Source organism: Haemaphysalis longicornis, unplaced genomic scaffold, assembly GCF_048455015.1.
Source record: "Haemaphysalis longicornis isolate Haplotype H1 unplaced genomic scaffold, Haemaphysalis longicornis Haplotype H1 scaffold_7, whole genome shotgun sequence".
Taxonomy (NCBI): Eukaryota; Metazoa; Arthropoda; class Arachnida; order Ixodida; family Ixodidae; genus Haemaphysalis; species Haemaphysalis longicornis.
The window spans coordinates 128,503,413-128,522,560 of record NW_027526422.1 but is presented as its reverse complement, the minus strand read 5'-3'; the positions used below and the strand labels follow the sequence as shown (position 1 = coordinate 128,522,560).

General features: G+C 45.3%; 1 long non-coding RNA gene across 2 annotated transcripts in view; it reads left to right on the top strand.

Moving 5' to 3' along the window:
* The first annotated feature begins 4,574 nt into the window (after positions 1–4,574).
* LOC144145096 (uncharacterized) overlaps positions 4,575–19,148 on the top strand; it is a 30,206-nt gene continuing 15,632 nt past the window's right edge. The window contains exon 1 of one of the 2 annotated variants that reach the window (XR_013317430.1): positions 4,575–4,698. This is a non-coding gene — a long non-coding RNA (uncharacterized LOC144145096). Of the gene's footprint in view, positions 4,699–4,849; positions 5,009–19,148 lie in introns of those variants that run through there. The other variant, XR_013317431.1, reaches the window with a different exon arrangement.

Here is a 19,148-nt window from a genome sequence, read left to right as displayed (position 1 = left end):
AAACCTACAACGGATTCCACAGGCAGAGTGCACTTACTCGGCGCCCTGATGTCCAGGTCCAGCCTCTATTGAGATTGCTACAGGCCGAGGAAAAGGGTTCACTGATGCGGCAGATAACACAGCTGGTTGGCGAGGAGGCCGTTCGGCAGGCGTACAATTTAGTACACATAGCCCGTATCATCAACTCCATCAGATGTTCCTGCGGCAAAGCTTCGTCGACGGTTCCCTAGATAGCCACCGAGGTGGCCTTGTCGGTTGGTGGCCTCGCCACAGTATCAAAGAACAGGTCGCCAAGGCACTGTTACCGTAACTTTACTACGTACACCTCAAGTGGGCACCACCGTCTGGCTGCTTACCCATTGATTCCACCTGACGAATTGTCGACGAAGTGCAATTACTATGAAAAACATTCCAATTATTTTTTACCTTTTCACGGGCCCAATGACGGGGGAAGGGGAGGGGGGCGGGTACTGCTCAGCTTGCATATGAGCCGAAGCTTAGAAAAGTAAAGGAAACGTCACTGCTATCGCATCCGCAATATGTGGGAGAGAGAGAGAGAGAGAGAGAGAGAGAGAGAGAGAGAGAGAGAGAGAGAGAGAGAGAGAGAGAGAGAGAGAGAGAGAGAGAGAGAGAGAGAGAGAGAGAGAGAGAGAAAAAACTCTATTTAAACAGCCCTACTCCAGGCTGTCGTTCTACAGTCTGTTCAATAGGAGACGGCCGGTCCTTAGAATGCCCAGAGTCCCTCACTAAGTGTTACCGATTGCGCTGCCCGGACGCTTTTTGATTACGTGACTGACATCTCAAAATGGTGAAACAGTAATAGTACATACGTACATAAGATGGAAAGGTCAGGCAGTCGTACCACAGCTGGCATTGCCCAATCAAAATTCCTTCACAGTTACAAAGGTTCAATTTTCGGCAAGCATTTTTACGCACTATGTCCAGCTTTTTGAGTTTATTAATGGGGGACGAGAAAAGAAGCGGTTATTGTAGTCAGCATAGAGGGCTGGGGTCCATCGTATATAGCTCGTCTATAACTCGTATACTTCTCAGTCCAGATGAAACTGGACATAGAGGTAGGAGCAGCACTCTCTCGCACTGCTCACGGGAAGATGAATGTAGTGGCTGCAGCATAGGATTCACTGCGCATACGCATGGGACGTGGTAATTTTTACCTGTCTCGTCGCGAAAGCGGAAGAGCGGTGAGCATAGGTTAGAGGCCACGTGGGTGGATTCGGTTGGGGTTTGAAAAATATTGGTCTGTCGTAGACGGAAAATTCTTTCCTGCTCGTTTGCGAGCTCTCCGGTGTGATGCCCACTTGTCAGACTATAGTGCAGCGTAATCTCCTGGTATGTCATTATGTCACGTGCGGCCTCGAGCCATCCCCAATGATGCTATTTTTTGTCTGTCACTATCTGTTGTTAGGATTCCGACTCAAATTTCCATGTTGCCAGGCAAGCCAATTCAGGGTACGGGTGCCTTGCTACGGAGTCCCGTTTGGGCAGGTGTTCACACTATCTTGATGCCTCTTTGCAGAGGCGTTTGACGTGTGATGTTTATGACACGGGTAGAGGTTCCTTCTATCATGTCATTACGGCAGGCATGCTGTGAATCAGAGGTGACTTTGTACGCATACGTTCAATGGCGGCTACTGCAACGGCGGTTTCCTCCGCTGGTGTGGTGGCATGTGTTTGTGCCACGATCGTGATGCTCCCGCGAGCCAACACCATACAAAATGAGAAAAATGCCGCTGGAAAACACGAATTCCAAAACAAAGTGAGCTGCTGTTCAAGCTTCTACGACACAAACGCGCGTGGCCATGCGTGACCGGTGGCCGAGCGGCATTAGGGTGTCAAGAGGCTCACATTTCCACAGCCAAAAATCTTATAAAATATAAACCTAGTGGCAAATCGTATTTCGATGTGTTTGAGTCACATCCCAGAGGGAGCTTCCTTCCACACAACGTAAAAATGCATGCTCGATGTTCCACTTTCTCTCTTGGGAAGCAATCTGTGCCCCATGACAGAAACTTACCCCTGGTGGCCATCCGTGTATTCATTGTAGAAATATCTGTGTGCAACTTAACAAACAATGATGTCCGCCACAGGTGGAACTAATCTGCTTCACGCCGTTTACAAACTTTGCCCTGCAGACCTAGAAATTGTAAGGCTCCGTACACTGGTACAGGCAACACCGCGTCACCGATGTCTATGGACCTTTTTAACTTTTTCATCCTGAGAAGAGCCATTTTACCGTTACGCAGTGCCACCACCGGTTTAATTCGGTGAGTCGACAGGACCATGTAACTGCGCATGCGCATCAGAGTCCATAACACACGGAGATATTATAAATGTTTAAAGAACGCAAAGGCATACACAGCCGTCTGCGCGATGGGCTACCCAAGCATTGCGTTTAGAAACCAACGAGTGAAAAAAGAAACTGGCCGCGTATCTGTTTCCTCTGCTCCAAATGTTGCCGAAAGACGAGCGTCGTCTGCCGTCACTCCTATGTAGCCGGCTCTTTCCGATCCCACCCCATCCCACGGATATGATCTTTGTTAACAAGATACGGACCTTGAGCAATAGTTTACCTAGCTGCAAAGTTCAACGAACTTTGAAGACTTCGTCGGTACCGTTAAACGCCCGTTTTTGTGTACTCTATACAAAATTTAACAAGCGTAAAAGGTGTCTACAACGTCCAAAATAGCCTGTACACCAGCACCTAGGAAAGAAATTGCGGCACCATGAAAAAATATGTGTTGCGACATTTGGTGATATTATCAAACAATTTTCTGGGACCAGCAAAAGACGGCCGCATGTGCGCAGAAAATCCTAACACACCTACCGCAGTCACATACCGAATATTTTGTACTTTAAAGGGACTATGCAACAATTCCGATACACGCTTTCACTCTTTACTTCATGTCTGGAAGCACTGCAAAAGGGATAGTTATCGCCAGCATGGAGCAGCACTGCGTGATTTGCTCGTCGCAGCAGATACGCCCTACGTTTCTTCTTTGCTTTTGTGGCTTTCTTTTTAATGTGGCTATTGAAGGCATTCATTGCTGAAACTGAAGGAAAGCCGGCCAATAGCCACTACACCGCTGTAATGACGAGTTAAAGCAGTCGAAGAATGCCGACATCGGAAAAGAGAGGAAAATCTTTCGACAACGTTTTTAAGTTATCTGGAGGGCATAGAAAGTAATTTTTGGCTGAGGTTCTTTGCGGCCCCCTAATCTAAGTACTGGATGTGTTCGTTGACAACGTTCAAGCAGTTAGATTTCGAAAGAATTTAAAAAAAGCTGTTGCAAGGTCCCTTTAAAATGTTTGCTTGATAGATTTGAATGTTTCCTGCGTACCATAAGGCTGCCGTGAGGGCAATGGTGGTGGCTTCAGCAGTGGTTGAAGAAAGATGACGGAATGTAGCTGCGTTGGGAAACGTGCCATCGTTGTTCGTGACTGCCAGTGTCGAGTGGCGTGGGGTTTGCGCAATGTCGGTATAGCCAGCATCCGGGGCGGAGAAAGTACCTCCGTTGAAGGTGTCGCACTCTGGGTTTACGTCGTCCAGGATGCGGTGGTCACCTTCCCACCCACCATTCAGCTAACCATCACCACCGACTCTCAACAAGCCTGCCGACATTACCTCCTGGGAAGAGTACCCCCGCCGGTGCTAAAGCTCCTGACAGCCATTCCAGACCTACCTACAGTAATCATAGTATGGACCCCGGGACGTGCCTCACTCCCTGGGGATGAAGCAGCACATTCTGCGGCCCGCGAGCTTCACTTCCGGGCGTTCCCTACAGGGCCAGGCGGCTCGGCCTCTACGACGGCCACTCTCCATCCTCTTCCCCCCTGCTTCGCTGACATCCTATCACACTATCCCACGCTCGCCCAAGGTATCGCCCACATGCTATACCACCACCATCCTCTCCCACACCTCCCCGTCACGCTTCCAGTATAACTGCCGGGACTGTCAAGTTCCAGCCACCACTACCCACCTCGTCTTCCTGTGCCCTCAACACTCTGTCCCTCTCCCTTCCCTTACCCGCGAGCAGTGGGAATGCGCGTTGCCCAGCTCAGACCCGCAGGAGCAGCTCAGACTGATCCAGCGGGCCACACGAGCAGCGGCGGAGCGCTGCCTCCTTAACTGCGGGTGTCACCCACCTTTATTTAAGTTTTTGCTCAACGAACGTTTTGCCTCCTCGCCCACCTGGATACCATAGGGATTCATTACGCAACGTTCGTATACGCAGCACGTTGATCTGCTACGATGGAGTTGAAGGTACGCTTCGATTTCAGGAAGACGAAGATACGTACGTACAACACTCACTTAGCCTTGCTCGCTCAACGGGTGACTTGTCGCTACGGGAAGCCCTGGGGCTCATTCCGAAGTGGCGGCGTCAAGCAGCAGCTGGGGCCTTTATAATTTACTGGCTATGAGCGTCCGCTAGAGCAATCTGCTCGCGTTTCGTTCATTGTTTCTGCTGCATGCGTCATAACACGGCGCGACAACTTTCTTTGTGCAGAACATTCTGCCAACATTCAACTAATTACCCGCCAATCAAATGTTTTTCAGCGGCACACCCGTGCGTAAACATTTAACCCCCACAGACGTTCGCCCATCCACCGTGCAGATGGTGCTTGTCAGCCAGACCAAGCGAAAAGTCATAAGGGAAAGCACAGAACAGTGACTTACAGGTATGTACCTAAAGCTATCTTAATCACTTTTTGGCGCTGTAACTCATGTGTGGCACACGCTTGCGGAAGAGGTTTGGGCGAACGTTGTACTTCTGCCCATGGGTGTCACCGTATGATATCGGTAGGCGGTGACTTGTGGTGATGACTGAGGGTATGAGCGACTATGTGCGATACTCCAAGGGGCAGTGGCCGGGAATAGCAATTGTGAGACAGAGCTGTTCCTGGATGACGAGTCGTTCTCATGCGAAGACGCAGGCTGTTTCGCCTACCAAGTTGTGTGTGCTGCCTCCTGGGACGTGACGAGCATCAGGTATGTGGCCTAGTGGGACGCATGCTCGTTTGACAGGTATTCGCTTGAGGTATTTTCGAAGGGGGTGCAGCGGTGGCGTAGAGGCAGAGCATCCGTCTCGCGTGCAGAAGGACCGTGGCTCGAATCCTGGTGCCAGACAATTCCCACCGAATCAAAAAAAAATATCCGCGTATTGATGGAATTGCAGAATGGGGCTTGGGGTGCGGCCTGACACCGGCGACCATTGCCGGCAACGCACTCCCTCACCACAGCAGGATTGGCCACCCGGGTGTAGTAACGGCCACGACCTCCCATGAACGCGCCAATTAACCCACGGCCCTCATTCCACAGTGGCTACGAAGCAACTGACCACGGCGGCGGTCAGACCTGTGACGCAGCAGAGGGTGCTAAGAATACCTGGACCTGGACAGGCTGCCATTGGAATCTGAACCTGGAAATGCTTAACACGAGAACCTTATCTAGTGAAGCGAGTCTAGAGGTGTTGTTCGATGAATTAAAGGTCATTAAATGGGATTAAATGGGACGTCATAGGGCTGAGTGATGTTAGGAGGAGAGGTGAAGCCTTTACGGTGTTGAAAAATGGACACGTCCTATGTTACTAGTGGACAGAAGAGAACTGGGAGTGGGATCTCTAGTCAATAAAAGCATAGCTGGCAACACAGAACAATACTATAGCATTAACGAAAGGGCCGCAGCCCTTGCAATTAGGCCTAATAAGAGGTACAAACTCAACGTGGTACAGGGCTACGCGCCCACATCCAGCCACGACGACCAGGTAGTGAAACGCCTCTATGAAGACGTGGAATCGGCAATGGCTAAAGCAAAAACACAGTATACCGTAGTTATGGGGGACTTCAATGCTAAAATAGGCAAGAATCAGCCTGGAGACAAGGCAGTTGGGAACTATGGTCTGGGCTGTAGAAATAGCAGGGGGGACCTACTAGTCGAGCTCGCAGAACGGAATAACCTACGCATAATAAATACCTTCTTCTGCAAACGGGAGAGCCGGAAGTGGACGTGGAGGAGCCCGAATGGGGAGCATAAAAATGAAATAGGCCTCATATTATCCGATAATCCTGGCGTCGTGAAAAGTGTGGAAGTGCTCGGAAGGGAAAGGTGTAGTGACCACCGTATGGTAAGATCTCGAATTAGGCTAGATTTGAGAAGGGACCGCCGCAAGCTAGTACGAAAGAAACCGACTAATGAGCTAACGGTACGACGTAAAGTAGAATTCAGAATCGCGCTGAAGAACCGATATTCAGCCCTTACCGAGGAAGCAGAGCTTACGACATAGGAAGCCAGCGATAACCTTACACGCATTATCACAGAGTGTGCAGTAGAAGTCGGGGGAACGATGGCCAGAAAGGATACTGGTAAACTTTCCCAGGAGACGAAAGATCTACTTAGGAAACGGCAAACCATGACAATCTCCACCCCAGCTGACAGAAAAGAACTAGCGGAGCCTTCGAAGTTAATCAATAAGTGTAAGACGGATGACATACGGAAGTATAATACGGAGAGGATGGAATACGCTGTAAAGAACGGAGGTAGCCTGAAAGCAGTGAAGAGGCGTCTTGGCGTGGGGAAAAATCAGATGTTTGCCCTTAAAGACAAGCAAGGCAATGTCGTCACAAATAGGGATAATATAGTCACAGTAGCCGAGGAGTTCTATAGGGATCTGCACAGTAGCCGGGACATTCAGGATAATGCCGAACGAGAAGGTAGTTAAGAAGAGATAGACATCCCACCAGTAACGACAGAGCAAGTAAGGAAGGCTTTGAAAGAAATGAAAGGGGGCAAATCACCTGGTGAGGATCAGATAACAGCAGACCTCTTGAAGGATGGCGGAGAAATTGAAAAACTGGCAAACCTGTATACGCAATGCCTTATGATCGCAAGTGTACCGGAATCTTGGAAGAACGCCAACATAATCCTAATCCATAAGAAAGGTGACATGAAGGACTTGAAAAATTGCAGGCCGATTAGCTTACTGTCAGTCGTCTACAAGGTACTTACCAAGGTATTCGCTAACAGAATTTCTGCAACCTTAAATTTAAGTCAACCTAAAGAACAAGCAGGGTTCCGTAAAGGCTATTCAACAATGGACTATATTCACAGGATCAATCAGGTGATAGAGAAGTGCGCTGAGTATATAAAACCCCTATATATAGCCTTCGTAGGTGATGAGAAAGCATTTGACTCGGTCGAAACATCTGCAGTCATTCAGGCATTACAGAACCATGGGGCAGATGAGCAGTATTTAAGAATACTAGAGGATATATATAATGGGTCCACAGCTACCATCATCCTCCATAAGGGGAGCAGTAAAATACCTATAAGGAAGGGCGTCAGACAAGGACACATAATCTCTCGAATGTTATTCACAGCATGTTTGCAAGAAGTATGCAGAACGTTGAATTGGGAACACGTGGGAGTAAGGGTTAATAAAGAATACCTCAGTAACCTCAGATTTTCTGATGACGTTGCCTTGCTAAGGGACGAATTGCAAAGCATGCTTTCCGCACAGGACAAACAGAGTAGAGCCGTGGGCCTGAAAATTATTATGCATAAAACCAAAGTAATTATCAATAACCTCGGGAGAGCACAGCGGTTTGAGATAGGTGGCGAGGAGGTGGAAGTGGTAAGCGAATATACCTACTTAGGCCAAGTTGTGACCCCGGATCCCAACCATGAGGCAGAGATAATTAGAAGGATAAGAATGAGGAGGAGTGCACACGGGAGACATTCTCAGATAATGAATGGCAGCCTACCATTGTCCCTGAAGAAGAAAGTGTATGACAGCTGCATCTTACCGGTACTCACCTACGGGGCAGAAACTTGTAGGCTCAGTAAGAGGGTTCAACTTAAATTGAGAACGACTCAGCGGGCAAAGGAGCGGAAAATGAGAGGTGTAATATTAAGGGACATGAAGAGAGCGGAGTGGGTCAGGAAAAAAACGCGTGTTAAGGACTTATTAGTAGAAAATAAGAAGGAGAAATGGACGTGGGCAGGTCTTGTAATGCGAAGGCAAGATAACCGTTCGTCAATAAGGGTAACAAAGTGGATCCCTAGAGAAGGTAAGTGTTGCAGGGGGCGGCAGAAAGTTAGATGGGCAGATGAGATGAAGAAGTTTGCGGGGATAAATTGGTCGCCGTTAGCACAGAACCGGGGTAATTGGAGATCAATGGGAGAGGCCTTTGCCCTGCAGTGGGCGTAGATAGGCTGGTGATGATGATTTCCGAAGGCAAGCATTTCGCTAAGCTCATTATGAATGACGCGCTAAGATGAGCAGTGAGCTATGTTCGTGCCTCCGTGCTGTCATGCGAGCTTCTTTACTAGATCAACAATAGTTACCGCAGTGCGCACGTTCAGACCATGCACCGTGTGAAACACCCTGGGCTTCACCATGGGCTTTCTCTCTTTGCTGCCATCAAGGCCATCTCTCTAGATGGTGTATGCGCAGGCAGCTGAACGCTGAAATTGTTTCCCAGGATTGGCACATATTCCTCCGTACGGGGCACCTGAGTAATATTGGTCGCGGTGAGTGGCGACACCGCGTGCCCCGAGATCCCATACTTAAGTTGTTACCTACAGTGGCGAAAAGTTTAAAGGTGAAGGGTTAGACGCCGCGAACGGTGGCCGTCGGAGTCTTGGTCAAGCTACAGGGCCTTGCTGGGTAACCTGAGTGGGACTCGTTCATACCCTCGTTCATACTATGCCGTATGGTACACTTCAAATTTTCTGTCCCAAATGATCGCGACCCGAAAAGGCCCAACGCCGAAGGTATATTCAAAGAGCTATCTAACATTGCTCTCTCAAACTCGGACAAGTTTCCTCGCGTCTTGTTTTTGCAATCAGTTGATAAAGACACGCCTATGACCAGTAAATCCGTATTTATTCCTAATATCAAAACTATTTGAAAGTGCTGCAGGAAAGAACTACGAAGCGAATAAATTATTATCAGGGGACACACTGATTGAGGTTAAAAACAAACAATCGGCAAACCTTCTTAAAATAACGAGCCTAGGTGACCTCCGAATCACCATCACACCTCACCGAATCCTGAACAGCTGGCAGGGCGTCATATCAGAGACTGAACTGTTGAATGAAACTGATTCTGATATCCTTGAAGGTCTGCGTAAGCAGGGAGTAACTGCTGTAAAGCGCATAATCATCAGGCATTATAACATAGAAATTAAAACGAAGCATCTAATTTTGATGTTTGACCGCACCACACTTCCTGAGTCGGTAAAAGCAGGTTTCATTCACTGCCGCACAAAGCACTACATAGCCAACCCGCGCCGTTGTCTTAAATGTCAACGGTTTGGTTATGGTTACAAGTCCTGTCGTGGAAAACTGACTTGCGCAAAATGATCACACCATATTCATCCGACAGAAAACTGTCAGAGCACACATGTGAGGTGCTGCAATTGTGATGGACGTCATCCAGCAGTCATCTAGGTCATGCAAAAAATTAAAAATATAAAGATGAAAAAGAAATAATGAACATGAAAGTTTCTCAAAATATCTCATTCACAGGAGCGCGAAAACGATATGTAATGCTTCCATCTGGAAGATATTTCGACGCAGCTCGCCGGCGGGTGGAGCGGCGTCTTGTGTCAGCGGCAATGCAGTACTGTGAAACGGACTGTGTCCCGCATCAACCCCCCTCCGGGCTGTCTCCTGCAGCCCCTTCTGTTAGCCGCACAGACTGCGGAGCACGCAGATGGTGTGGGGACATGCAGCACTGTTGATGGTGGCGAGGCTCTGTTTGGTCGTGCTAACCTCGGCCACGAGTACTACTTCGTTATTAAACGGGCTCATGAACTGAAACCCTTCCCGTTCCACCGAGGTATAACGGGTAAATTAAATACATTGAAAATGGATGTTTGGATTTAAAATAAAAAAAATGCAAAAGGTAATTAAACAAGACAATTCCGTAGAAGATGACTCACTACAGAGCACAGATAAATACAAAAGATTTAAAAGTTATTACCGCGGTATTTACCGCTGACTTTGTTTCTGCGTGTGTGTGAAATTGTGACAAACTATTTGAGGGGTTAGTATTGGTGAATATTAGTGTTAATTATTATTGTCATTTCTTCTAAAATTTTAATGTTTTTGCACGTTTTATTAGCTCTGGTTTCCTTCTTACGAGATAATTTCTATCGATATTAAGAAGTTGTTCTCTGTGTATGTTTGTTATTGGGCAGTCCTGTAAATAGTGGTCGAAACTGTCTGCTGGTAGGTTGCATTTACATATGTTATTATTTGTAATGGCGAACATATGAAAATAAAATGGAAATCTACCGTGTCAGTGATAAACTGTGACGTGTAATAGTTGGTGGGAAAGTGCTTCTGAATTTTGTGAATATTCTTTAGCCATTGGAATGTGTAGATTTTATTTCCTTCTTGTTACCACGCAGCATTCCGATGTTTTCTTGGGTTAATATTGAGCTGTTTTTTGATAAATTGTAGTGAAATAGGCCAGTCAAATTTTTCGCCACATTTTGCTGCTTTTTTAGCCATTTCGCCCGCTATTTCGTTACCGACATTGCCACTGTGACCTTTAACGTAAGTTAACGTTATTTTGACCTGTTTTGTTATTTTGTTTAGCATTTCTTTAATTGTAAACATATTTGTGTTCCGAATATTTGGATTGCTAATTGATTTTAGGGTTGATAGGCTACGAGTATAGAACTGTACGTTACCTTCTTTGCAGCTAGTTTGGAGGTATTCAATTGCTTTTAAAATCGCGATTCCTTCTGCCTAAAAGTTATTGTTGTACTCCGGAAGTTTGTATTGTTTGGTTTCTACTATTTTGCCGGATTTATCTAGAATTATAAAAGCTGCTCCTATGTCGGTTTTATCTTGCGAGCCGTTTGTAAATACTACAAAATCTGTCTGTGAAATTGGTTGAGTCAGATAGGTAAAAGATATCTGCTGGATGCAGCTGCCATATATCTACTTTGCTACTTATTTGGTCTCCCGTAAAAGGGCGGTTTTTCAACGTGAACATTTCTCCGGCAAAAAGTACGTTAAATGTTTTGATTTCTTTTTCGATCGTCAGATGAATTGGTGGGACATTAGCTATGTTGTTTGAGGCCGGATTGGATACTGTTTTAAATGCTTTGGTAACTTTAATTAGGCTTGTTCTTTGAATACTTCTTAGTTTTTTCTCATTAGCACCTGTTTCTTATACCAAATTGGAGCGTCATAAACTATGATTCTTTCAATAGCTCTGATATAAATTTGTTGTATGTGTTTGCTGGTAAGCCCCCGGTTGTATGCTGTAAATTTTCCAAGGCTGTTTATTATTTGGTCTACTTTTTCCTTTACTGAGTTAATATGAGGGATAAAACTGAGCTTGTTGTCTATATAGGTGCCTAATATTTTAGTTTCTTTACAGAATTTAAGATTTTTGTTTCCTAGTTTGATAATTGGAGGTCTTTTAATGTACTTGTCACCTATTACAGTGAATTTTGATTTTGTTATGTTAAATGTAAGTTTTTTGTCTACTCCCTAGTTTTATACTATTTTGATCGCTTGGGTTGCCTTTTGTTCGATATTATCTCTGGAATTGCCTCTTATTACTAAGGGTATGTCGTCGGCAAAAGCCTGAATATAAACATCGCTAGGAAATGTGCTGTTTAAGAGATCGAAAATTGTTATGTTCCAGAGTAATAGACTTAAAGGTGACCCCTGCGGAGAGCCTGACTTAAGATAAAGTTGAATTCTTGATTTATCCATGTTATAGATAATTTTTATATTTTTTAAAAAATTATGAGTCCAAATCATCAGATTTCTCGGACAGCCTGATTTTTTTAGAAAGTTTAGTACGACGGATGATTTGATACAGCTAAATGCGTTCTTTATGTCTAAAGAAATGACAACACATACCGCTTTATCTAACCTTGCTTGATCAATTTTCTTTTTTTAACTCGGTAAAGGCGATGGTTGCCGACGTGCTATGGGTAAATCCGAATTGTTTTGTGCTATGGAGCTTTTTCTTGGTTAAGAAGTAATATATTCTGTTTTTAAATATTTTTTCAAGTAGTTTTCCTAGTATAGAGTTGACTGCTATGGGTCTATATTTGTTGGCTCCTCGATTATCTTCTGATTTTGGTAATAGGATTACATTTGATTCCTTCCACCGTGATGGAATGTATCCTGTTTTGATACATGCATTGTAAAGGTCGAGAAAGAATAATTTTTTTATTATTATATAGACGTAGTACAAACGTGGCTCGTAGGCCATCTGGTCCAGGAGCTAAATTTCTGCGTAGTTCAGAAATGACTGCATTAATTTCATTTTCCGTAATAACAACTTCTTCGTTATCGTTTTCAAGAAGAAGAATTTCTTCTTCGTCACAAACCTTGTCGACATCGTATAACTCTCTTAATATGTGTTCGACGGTTTCTTCGGTTGATTTTGTTTTTCCTTCACTTTCTTTTTCCAAACTTGAAATGACGATTGGTTGCTTTACTGTTCCTCTCGCTAATTTATACGATAATGTGAATGGAATTTTATGAACTTGTGAACAAAGTTGATCCCAACGTTTTCTTTTTGCTGTGGCTAAGTTATCATTGTAAGTTTTGCGTTCATTATAGTACTCGCGCTTAAATTGTTCCCTGATTTCTCCTCGAGGTTTTTGATACTTCCTTCTTAGTGCTGTTACTCGCTTTCTCTCGATTTCAAGTTCAACTGTCCACCAGTGTTTTGGTTGCTTGTGGGGTGGTGTAACTTTTTTGCTATGTTTACTTACTAATTTTTCTATTTTGTCATACAATGTGTTTACAGCATTTTTTATTTCTTCTGTTGTTTTAATCCCATTTCTCGTGGTTTCGAACCAAGTGTCATTTTTTAACTCTTCTAGAACATGTTTTTCATCTTTCAGGGTGAGACGGTACTTGGGTTTGTTAACGATATCGTATACAAGTAAACTAATAAATTTGTGGTCGCTGCTGTTGTAATCTTCCAGTACTTCCCAGTGAATAACTTCTGGTATTAACGCTTGCCCTAAAATGGGTACGTCGATCCAACTCCTACCTATACTGCTTTAGAATGTCGGAGGTGAGTTAGGGCTATTTATAACAGAAAGGTCGTGCCTAAGAAAAAGTTATCTTCTCCCCATACTCTGTCTCCTCCCCATATATCTCCTCCCCATACTCTGTGTTTCGCATTGAAGTCACCCAGTAGTACTACGTGGTCTGTAGAAAAATCTTGAAAGAAGAGTTCTAATCGGTTTAACGTGTTTTCGAAATCGTCTCTGGGAGGCGCGTAGCAATTAATTATAATGAATTCCTTTTCTTCCCAGTTTACCTTCGCCGCAATAATGTTTTGTTCGATTGTGAGCGGGAATATTTTTACATCTGGAGAATGATTTACTAGAGCGACTTTCGGGTTATTTCTGTGTGCTATGACTTGATGTCGGATGGAAAAACCTATAACGTTTCCTTTAACATGATAAGGTTCCTGTATTGCTGAGATGTGATTATGATTTTTGATATGGTAGAAACTTAGCGCCTCGTTCCATTTGGCACACCTTGCCAAATTAACTTGGATGATGTGTAGTGATGACCGTGGCTGCGAGATTTTTCGCTGGTCCGAGTACTGCTTCGCAATACTGTTATGTATGTGTGTGTTGTGAGTGTTGTAGTGATGAGAGTGTAATTGCGTTGACCTATCCATAGCAACTCAAAATTTTAGAGCGTCCACAGCAGTCCACTTCACGCAACACTGAACTTCGCTAAATGTTCCATTACTTGCCGCTTGCGTTGTCGAAGCAGAGCTACACCAGTCGGTTCAATTCAATCGGAAGAGAATAGCCTCTTGTGCTTGTCGCTGCCTCTGAATGCACGTCGGGCATGTGTCCTCCATCATTGAGTGTATTATGTCGGCATTCTCAACCATTCCTTGGCTCTCTTCCGCACAGATGCAGCAATGAGGTTCTACATTTAGCGCAGTTCTGATAGTAGAGGTTTCCCCCACATTTGGCGCATCGTGGTCTCCTGTTGATGTCACAGTGTTTTTCGGAGTGGCCATAGCTCGCAGAACGCTTGAATCTTGGGAAGAAAACGTTGTTGAAGTACCTGCAGCGTGTCCATCCGATGTAAAGTCTTTCAAAACGATGCTCTGATAAGCTGGCAGTTTTGTTGACAGAACGGCTGTTGTGCCATTCTTTCCTTTCCAATGGTTGAGAACTTGGATGTCGTCGGGTTCGCAGGATGGTCGATTCTGGTTTACTAAAACTGTCGGAATGTCTCAGACTGAAACGTCTTCTTGGATAACTAGTACCTTAACCTGGGGAAGTTTTGTCTTGGGTACCCTTGTTTGTATTTGTTGGGTTGCTGGATTTTTCGCGATTTCTTCAGACAGTTTTTTCAGTTCTTCCTTTGACGTCGAGGTCACTACGATACCTTCTCTTCCTTGTCGAAGGGAGACTTCTGTTAGGCCGATTTTTCCTCGGCCGATGTGTTTTTGGAGTATTTCAACTATCTTTGCTCCTTTTAGTGTGGGTGACGTCACCACTAGCGCAGCGCGCGGTGGCGGCTGGTTGGTTCTTGTTTGTACTGGTTCTTTGTCGTTGGTTGGTTCTTTCACTTTACTTCCTTGAACAGTTCTTGCATAACTGGGACCTCCTTGGTTGTGTTTGCTGATAGCCTTTTCCATGCCAGAGATCTCTCCTCTAAATCGCCGCACGTCGTGAGATGCTTTTAATGTGAGCTCCTTCATTTGGATGAACTCTTTGAGCAGTGTGTCGACTCCTTGCTTCAGACCTTCCACATTTTTAGTAGATGTCGCGATTTCCATTAGTGCACTCATGAAACGCTCATCACAGCTGGTTATTTTTGTTAGTAGGTCACTGCTGTCATCACAGATCGGAATGTCCGACTGCTGAGGGTTGCGAGGTCATGGACACGGAGAGCCCTGCATCTGCTGCCACAATTGCCGCACCGCGTCCTACGCCCGTTAGGCACACGGTTGAGGCACAAAACTCCTCGTGGTGGGCGTCCAAAGGATTCTGATTCTCCGACACCCAGGTGGTCAGACGAGGAGATGGATTTCACTATGTCACCACACGAGCGACGCGGCCCTGCCGGCCGCAAAAAAAGCCTCTTCCCCGAATTAGTGGTCCGAAACCTAATCCAATTACATAAAATAACGCACAAACCTTGTTCCCACGAGTGTAGAAATCTAAAGCTGTAATGATAGTAGAAAACATAGTTCAATGGAATTGTAGAGGCCTCATGAATCTTGATGATGTATATGAAATTCTTCACAATAACCAATCAAGCATTTTCTGCCTTCAGGAGACACATAAAAATTCCAAACATACAAATTTTCTTAAATAATACACTGTGTTGAGGAAAGACATAGGTAGTTCATTCAACTCTTCAGCTGGAGTAGCCATCGTTACACAAAAATCTATTCCGTGCCAGAGCCTTCAGTTATTCACTAAACTGGAAGCGGTTGTGGTACGGGTAATCATTTTAATAAGCTGATCACGGTATGCTCTTTGTACATTCCACGAGACCACTGCTTATCTAGTGCTGAATCAGAAACCCTAATACATGAGCTTCCTGTCCATTCATTTTGGGAGGCGACCTAAATGCTCATAACAAGATTCGGCGTTCTGAAAGAAACGATTGTCGAGGTCGTTTACTTGAACATTTCCTTGTGTCGTGAAGGGCTCGTTTGTTTAACAAAAAAACAGCCAACATATTGTAATGTTACTCGCAATACATATTACTACATAGACTTGGCAATTGGTGCAGGAATTTTTTACCATTGATCGAGTAATGATGATGGTTGGATGTTTATGGGGCAAGGCCAACTGGGGCAAAGAGCGCCAAAACAATAGTCATATATGAGGGGTGAAAGCTTAAACACTAAGAAAAGTCAGCAAAAACAAAAGTAAAATCACAAAACGACAATGAGCATGGCTAGTGTATAGGGCCAGGGAGTGATCACGCGTGGTATGAAATGAGGTCTAAAAATTGAACTTCTTCTAGTTATTTAAAAACGCACTTGATAGAAAACATGGGTTCGTTTAGACAGGAAAAACGCTGGGTGTAGTGGGACGTGTAGTCTGTATAGCTGTGGGAAGTGTTTGCGTCGTGTTGTGTGAAGTGCTTTGCATTGAATGAGTATGTGAACTACGGATAGGGCTTCTCCACACCTGCCACACTGGGGTCTTGAAGACCCCGTGAGGAGATACGAGTGTGTGACGTGCGTGTGCCCTATCCGTAGCCTAGCAAGGGCAACTTCTGTGTATCTGTTGCGTGTGTCAGTGGTGTATGGTCCCAAGCGTGGTTTTATAACATGCAACTTGTTATCTGTTTGTTCACTCCAGTGTGTTTGCCATCTGTTGCGAAGTTGGTGTCTGATGTGTGGCTTCATGTCTGTGTATGACACTGTTGCTATGTCCATTGTATTCAAGAGTGTAGCTGCAGTGGCCATTCGATCTGCGGTTTTGTTCCCGGCAATTCCAGAGTGCCCTGGAACCCAACAGAAAGTTATTTGAAGGTTTGATGCATATGAAGACATGATAGCCTTAAAAACATGATTGATGGCAAAGTTTTTAGAATGCTTTCCTGATGCAAGTGCTTGTACAACGCTAAGAGAGTCCGTGCACACGATGAATTTTAGGATTTGATGTTGGACTATGTGATTTATTACCATTAAAATACCGTATGCTTCTGCTGTGAGTATACTGCTACAAAGGTTCATTGTTTTACTGACGTGGAAGTTTGGCCCATGCACAGCACAAGCCACAGCAGTTGCAGTCTTCGGCGCACCACTGTAAAACTCTTCACAGCGGTACTTATGCTGCACAAACAAGAAATGCTGCAGAATCGCAATCCTTGGTGACTTGTTCTTGCTAAAGTGCATAAAAGACAGGTCACATGACACAGGGCGGAGATGCCATGGCGGAATTGAATCAATGATGGGCGTCTTGTGAATGCCTGAAAACGAGACTTCTAGCTCAGAAGCTTGTTTTCGCACTCTTAGAGGAAACGGCATGGAGATTGATGGACGATTGAAAAAAAGTTGCTGTGAGGATGCATCATTAATGGTCGGAGTAAAAGGATGATTTGTCATAGACATGATTTTTGAGGCATATAAAACGTCCATGTACACCCTCTGGTGATCTAGGGACCATTTATTGCATTCTACATGGAGACTTTGGACAGGGCTAGTGCGAAAAGCACCGCATGCGAGGCGTAGCCCTAAATGCAGCACCGGGTCCAGCATTTTTAGTGCCGTTTTTGTTGCGCACCCATATACAACACTGCCGTAGTCCAAGCGGGATCCCACTAGGGCGCTATAAACCCGCAGAAGGAGTTGCCTGTCTGCACCATACGACTAGTGGTAGAGAACATTGAGAATATTCATAGTTTTTAGGCATTTTTGCTTAAGATGTTTCAACTGTGGAACAAATGTTAGCTTGTTATCGAATATTATGCCTAAAAACTTGTGCTCCTTTTTAACAGGAATTGAAACGCCATTCAGAGTAATATCTGGGTCCGGATGAATTCCGCGCTTTTTGGAGAACACCACACAATAACTTTTTTCTGGATTGAGTTTAAAACCATTCTTGTCTGCCCAGCTGGCAAGTTTTTTAACACCAAGCTTGACCTGACGTTCACAGATTGACATATTACAAGATTTAAAAGATATCTGTACGTCGTCTACATACATAGAGTAAGAAATGGTAGGTGGCAATGCCTTACCAAGAGAGTTCATTTTAATAATAAAAAGAGTACAGCTTAGAACTCCACCTTGCGGCACGCCGTTTTCTTGCACATGAATCCTTGACAGTGCGTTACTAACTCTAACGCGAAACGTTCTTTCAGACAGATAACTAGCAAGAGTGTTGAGCATATGGCCCGAAACACCGAAAGACTTCAGGTCACTGAGGATCCCGTAGCGCCAAGCGGTGTCGTAGGCCTTCTCGAGGTCGAAAAACACAGTTACGCAATACTGTTTATGCACCAAGGCATCCTTAAAATACGATTCAAGAGCTACGAGTTCAGCATTCGTGGATCGCCCCACCCTGAAGCCTTCCTGGCAGCTCTCGAGAAGACCGTTCTACTCAAGGAAGTACACACGAGCCTGCGATTGATCATCTTCTCGAAGAGCTTACACAGGCAGCTCGTCAGGGCTATTGGACGGTAACTTGAGGGGGACGACGGGTCCTTTCCCTCCTTCAAGAAAGCAACTACAATGGTCTCCCTCCAAGAGTGTGGAATGTGCCCCGAAAGCCATATTTTATTATATAGATGTAGAAGTGCTTCAAGTGTGTCTGCGTGTAGGTGTTGTATCATTGTATAGGTGATGTTGTCTGAGCCTGGAGCTGAGGGTTTACATGTGCTCAGAGCAGCCCTCAGCTCATGTAGTGAAAACAGGGAGTTGTAAGAAGTCTGTAATTTGTTGTTGTCGTGTTGGGACTTCTTTTCACAAGAGGCTTTATGTTTCAGGAAAGTGTTCGTATAGTGTGCTGAACTGGACCCGTGTTGGAAGTGTTGTGCGAGTGTGTCAGCCTGGTCTTCCAGTGTGTCCCCTGTTGTACTGACCAGGGGCAGGCTGTGTGTCTGTTGTCCTTTGAGTTTGCGTATACGTGTCCATTCCTTGCGTGTGTCTGTGGATGAGTTTATAGATGTTATGAATGAGCGCCAACTATCTCTTTTTGCCTCACGGCGCACACATTTTCCGAATGACTTGGCCCGTTTCAACAAGAGGAGGTTTCCCGACGTGGGGTACCGACGGAGGATACCCCACGCCTTGTTCTGGGCCTCTCGCGCCCGCCTACGGTCCTCATTCCACCACGGCCTCCGCTGGTTGCGCGGGGCACCAGAGGCGTGGGGAATAGACTTTTCGGCGGCGTCGAGGATGTGCGCCGTGAGGAGTTGTGCGGCTTCATCTACGTGTAGGTGCCTTATAGTTGTGTAGTGTAGTTTCGATGTCTCGGTAAATGTGTTCCAGTTAGCTCGTGCTTCATTGAACCTATTATGGGAAGATGAACTGCTTGGGCCTTTACTTATATATGTAAGTGAGGTGGGGAAGTGGTCACTGCCATATGGGTCAGTGGCCACATCCCACTCGAGAAGAGGAAAGAGAACTGCGGAGCCGATA